This window comes from Triturus cristatus, chromosome 4_2 (genome assembly GCF_964204655.1).
Source record: "Triturus cristatus chromosome 4_2, aTriCri1.1, whole genome shotgun sequence".
NCBI classification, from domain to species: Eukaryota; Metazoa; Chordata; class Amphibia; order Caudata; family Salamandridae; genus Triturus; species Triturus cristatus.
In genome coordinates, this window is record NC_140586.1 from 785,844,479 (window position 1) to 785,850,447 (window position 5,969).

Below are 5,969 nucleotides of genomic sequence, written 5' to 3' on the forward strand. Positions count from 1 at the left end.
TTTTAACAGAAAGCATTAGAAACACTAGGCCACTTTATCAACATCACAATTTAATCAGTAAACATTAATAAACATACTCGTGATAAATGTATTAGTGCAACTTGTTTAAATGTGTTAGCATTACTTTGGATGTATGTTTCTTCATATCACTTGATAAGCACGCTTTTATGGTGCTTCTACTACACTTGTATCCGTTTCATGTGTCACTGTGTCTAACATGTGCAAAGTGTACTTTCAGCTTTTCTTGTCTTCAATCAGTAAATGTGTTGTGTATTGTGTTTTTTTTTTTAAATCTTGCGTCATCACAGGAGTGGGTGAGAAATGGACAGAGATGAAAAAGCATATTAAAGACAGAGGAGAGACAGATGACAAAAGCAAACTGGAGTGGTGATATGATAAAAGCTGAAGTGAGAGAAGTGAGAAAGGGAAAAAGAAGTTAGAGAAATAATAGTTAGAAGACTGGGAGCATGAGAGAGGGGTGTATTCCACATCACTGCAGTCCGTCATGTTCAAGCTTTGCACGCAGCTTCTTTATGCGTTCTTTTCATCACTACATCTACACACAACAACGGTTACCTATGGTCTAATTTCCACATAGTATATTACATTTATAAGCAAATAAAATGTACCTCCATGCAATTATTCTGGCTCAAATAATTTACAAAGTCAGCCTATAAACACAAATAATTTAAGAACCAAAGAACCAATTATAATGCAAAAAGTGCTCAGTGATCACACATTACAGTAACAAACGAGATAGGTCTTGAAATTCAAGCTGCATATTCAATTATGTCCTTCACCCAAAGAGCCAAGTCTATTTATTATAGTTTTGATGAAGTTTAGATCCTGATGTAGCGCCCTCCCCAGCCCAGTTACTCGCCAATGACTACACCACACACAGAACTTAGTCTAGCACTTCTGCGTGTGACCGGGAACTCAACATTCTAAACCAGGATTCACTTTCACTGCACTCTAATGCTTTCATCGCAGTTCTATGGAGTCCATCAGCAGCCACAATGGTTCCGTCAATACAAGCTCACACAACACTACATCTCCCCCACTGCTGAATCATTTAAAAAAAATATTTTTACAAATATATATAACTAGAACATTGTAATGTTGAGCGCAATCCACTGAAGACAATGGAATGCTCCGGGCTTCTAATGGCTGGTGGAAGCCAGGAGCATCAACATTCCAATGTTTGTTCACAACTGTTGCTGTGAACCAAAGGCCTCACGGAACACAAGGGGATTTTAACACTCTTGGGCCCTGTGAGGCCTTTTTTTAAGGCCTTTTTTTTAAATTTGTTAGAACATTCTGCCCTCTAGGAGCGGAATGTTCTAATAGCCTTAGAGCCCTCTGTAGCGGGCTCTACAAGCCATTAAAGGCCAGCTCCCTTGTTAAAGGTTTAACGCTGGAGAGGGTCTTTAATGGCTGGTAGACCCTGCAACATCGGGCTCAAAGGCTATATTAGAATTCTTAAATGATTCTTTGTGGCGCTTGGATCACACTTCCGACAGTGTCTTCGGAAAGTGGGGACAGGCAGTAGACATGTCCTTGACTGGCATTTCTGATTGAGAAACAGCAACTATCAGGGGCTCTTCACTTTTCCTTTCAGACCCAGTCTCTATAATGACATCAGTGCCTGATGAGCAATGAGCCACGTGTTGGAAATGTTGAGGAGTCTCTCATAATGGACTTCCCAGGACCTAAGGCAGTCACTTTTTTGACTTAGTTTATTTCCCCTTCTTTCTTTCTTCTTTACTTTCCCTTTTTAGTTTATAATTTCCCCACCCGGCGCCATGGCAGAGGGGAGGCTTTCATGTGGACGGCGCCGCCACCCAGGTGTGCAGCCCCAGGGGATCTTTGGAGAGGAAGAGGTGGCAGCACTAGTTTTTTTTGTGGAGCGCCACCTCTCTTCTATACTGGCATCAGGCTGTAGGCCCAGTAGCATCTTCTCCCTCCGGGAGCATCAGCGGTGCTGGGGGATGGATGGGCCGGTGCGTTCAGCATACCAGCGAGGTTCGGCGCACTGCCCAGCAGCTGAGGCACCGCTAGCCTGACATTCTCGACTGAGAACAGGACCTGCTCAACCTGCTATGCGTCGAGACTCCGGGGCTCGGGGAGCATTAACTATTTGTTGTGTTTGTGTTCTACAATGCAACACAAAAAACTCTACTGGCAGGCTGCTCATACTCAACGGCAAGTTGTGTTTAGTAAAGTTTACGCTGGTATATTGTGAGATCTAGTTTCTGCTAGGCAAGTGGCGCTACCTAATCGCTTTCACCAGGCGCTCACTTTGGCTGGTTAATCAAGAAGCCATTGCAGACTGTTTCATCTGTCACTATAGTTAATCACTGAGTAGTGTGTTCTCTCTGTGCTTTGTTGATGTAGCTCATAAAGTTCCAGGTTATTCAATTGAATACACAGTGATGATGTGAAGTATGCATCTATGCATTGAAGGGAGACTGAGTTTGCTCATCAAGGGTGTTGGGAAATGTGAATAGGATACAATTAAATATTATTTCCTGCAATATATCAGTTCCAAATGTAGTTTTTGTTAAGGAGATTTGGAATATGGATTTAACTGCAGTCGATACTCGAATGAAATCTAGTTTTACAATAGGTGATCTGTTGTAGCGACTGCGTTTGCTTTTCCTAAAACATTTTGTCGTGATTATTAATAGAATCACTAATGTATTTTTATTTATCTTCTTAATTTCATTCATCTGCACCCAAGGGCAAGAATAGGGACGATTTAGAGGGTCTGGGGCAAGCTGGTCAGCCTGCACTGACGATCAGCGTCGCTGCCGAGGGCTCTGCTTAACCCAGTAAGTCCTTTTATGATTGTTGTGAACTTCAGAACCGTAGAATCTTGGGGCATTTATTGGTGTATTGGAATGTGGGTGCTATCCATCGTGATTTGTGAAGATTCAGATAGCAGGCCCAAGTAAGCTAGTATTTTAAATAAAAATAATTACCATGTAAGTTTGTTCAGAAGGATTTATTTTTCCTGCTTATGCCTAGCTCTAACACAGTTCAGTACACGAAACAGTGGCCATGGTAATAATGGACCACCCTCCCGCCCCCACTGTTGTGTGCTGCAGACCCATTCATTTATAGTTACAGTACACCACCAATTTCCAATGACAATGCAGCCAGGCTGGAAATAAAACTATGAGGTCCCCCTCACATTGCATTTGCCACCCAAACCCATATGTTTTTCATTGACCGTTATTCCACTCCTGGCTTGTCTAACTTTGCGAACCAATCAAATGCCCAGAGTAATATTTGGAAGATACGTGCTAACTGAGCTGTAGTTCTGCAATGCTGTTGCATTTGGGGTTGCATATTTGGGATCTAAATTATGTGTAATGTTGTATTCTAGCCACACAGAACATCGGAGATGCCGGCTCCAGTGCCGCTGCAGAAGGAAACGGCGATGGGTCAGTTGCAGGGGAAGAAGCAGCAGCAGAGACGGGTACTGGTAAATCAGATATTTCTTGCAATTACTATGCTCACTAGCTATTGCCATGGTGTCGCTCGCTGTCATAATAAATGGCTGTGAGGTGAAACCCCCTCCACTTTTACCAGCCTCAGCAGTGGTTGAGTTATTATTATGGACTTTTCTATCTGCAATGCAGCATAATCTCACATAATGAGTTTTGATGGTTTGAGGGAGACGTGAACTAATGGCGGATAACTTAAAAGAAAGGAAATGGTCTATGAGTGAAAGGGTATATTGGCATGTGCCACATTTAATCATGTGATACCCATGTGAAGTGATTATCATAGTTTTAATTTACACTTGTTCAGATTTTTCCCTTTTCAATTGAACTCTGACTGAATAAGCCAAAGATGAAGAAGCGAAGGTCAGTGTAGTGGCCTCTCTATTATATATAAACAAATCTCTACCCTACCGGTCTAATCCCTCTACCCGACTCCCTGCAGTAGAGAAAATTAAGTTACCTTTCCTTGGTTACTGCACTATTAATTTGTTGCAAATAAGTGGTGGTGGTTGAGGCCACAGAGTAAAGTAGGAGTAAGTGCATGATTTGATAATAAATTTGGCTTATGGGATACACAGTGACGAATGGGCCAAATATAATCTATATAATAAATTCCTTTATTTGTAGTGAAATCCATTAGATTCATTTTCCTCAACAGGATAATATATTAATATCCGCATGTTATACATGAGGTGTGTGACTGACGTAGTATCTTATGCATTATTCATCAGCCTCTTTGGAGACAGGGTAGAAAGAGAAATGCGTTTGACGAAGAGCGGGACCATTGGAATTAAATATAGATTATTGACAACTACAGCTGCAGCCAGTAGCACTGGCTAGCTAGAGCATGGCTTCATTATTTCAGCACCATACACAACTTGTATTCCATAATAGTGCATAGTGCCGTACTAATCAATGAGAAGTCATTTATTTTTCAACTCAAAGTGTCTGACTCTGTTTATAGTTACTTGAAAAGCCTTTTGAAAAATAAATAATCCAATCATAGTGTTTTTTATCCTGTGATGTTATTTTCTGCCTATTACTTTTCTGCCACACAGCCACTGCTTTTTTGTGTTTGGCAACATGTGTGGGTAAAAGAAAACAGAATATTTGCCTTGTGATTCTCCTAATCATAATCATCACATCAAATACATTCCACTGTCTCTTGGGTACCTGCAGTGTACTGATATTGTGCCACCCAATTATTTAAAATAATTGTTTGCACAGAGCACTATTTACAATTTGTCTTTTTTGTTTTTCCTTACTTAGCTGCTCCTGTTGGTCCAGCCGGATCACCTTCAGGCAGAAGAGAGTGGCCCGTTTGCTGCAGCAGAGACTGGAGCGTATCCAGAGGGAATACCGGTGGCTGTTGGAAAATAAATAAAGGGGAGACTATTTTTATAATCAAAATTTATGCCTGAAGTAGTTTATTTTACTTTTACTTTGCACTGCTGCTGCTTTTTTGCTCCCTCTCGCTCAGCGCTGCTTACATTGACAGAGAATACAACACTTCTTGCAGCAGAAACATGTAGGTAACGGTATCACAGAACGCACCTTCATTTGCATCAAGCCAGATGGAGTTAAACAGGGACTGGTGGGAGAGATAATTAAGCGCTTTGAGCAGAAGGGCTAGCGATGGGTGTCCATGAAGTTTATGCAGGCCTCCAGTGAACTTCTGAAGGAACATTACATTGACCTGAAGGATTGCCCATTCTACCCTGGCTTGGTGAAATACATGGGCTCCGGCCCTGTTGTGCCTATGGTCTGGGAAGGATTTAAAGTGGTGAAGACTGGCCGGGTAATGCTGGGAGGGACCAACCCGGTTGATGTCAAACCAGGAACCATTCGCCGGGACTTCTGCATCCAGGTTGGCAGGAACATATGCCATGGCAGTGACTCTGTGGAAAGTGCCAAAAAGGAGATCAACCTGTGGTTCAAGCCAGAAGAGCTGATTACTTACACTAGCTGCACCAATGAATGGATCAAGGAGGGGAACTGAGGCACAAAATCCCTTCATCGCCTCTTCGTTTAAAGACCATTCCCTGGAGGGAGCACCTTATGCTTTTATTGACTTGTAGTTCTCAGCTCAAAGCAATCTGTAATAGACACTTTGCTTGGGAAAAAAATATATACTTTGCACTGCTGCCTTCAAGTAGTTTTACACAGCCTGTTTATGTACTTGTAACTCAAGACTAGAGATAGCGTAGCACTTAGTTATGGTGTCTAGGCTTATACTACTCTAACTAGCTTAGCCATTATGGGGAATACTGCCATGATGAGAAGACCTAGACTACGTTCTGAACTATCTAGATAAAAAACAGTAGCAGTTAATTTATTTCTTACTAAGTTAAATTACATCCATATTAGTTGTCTTACCTGAATATACATGCAGCAATAACAGGGGAGGCATCACAACTTCACAAGCGAGGTCACGCCTCCAGCTCCACCCAGGTGAACTGT

At 41.9% G+C, this 5,969-nt stretch overlaps 1 pseudogene; it reads left to right on the forward strand.

The window, feature by feature from the left end:
• The first annotated feature begins 5,123 nt into the window (after window positions 1–5,123).
• Window positions 5,124–5,508, forward strand: LOC146835049 (nucleoside diphosphate kinase B pseudogene; annotated as a pseudogene).
• Window positions 5,509–5,969: the final 461 nt, after the last annotated feature.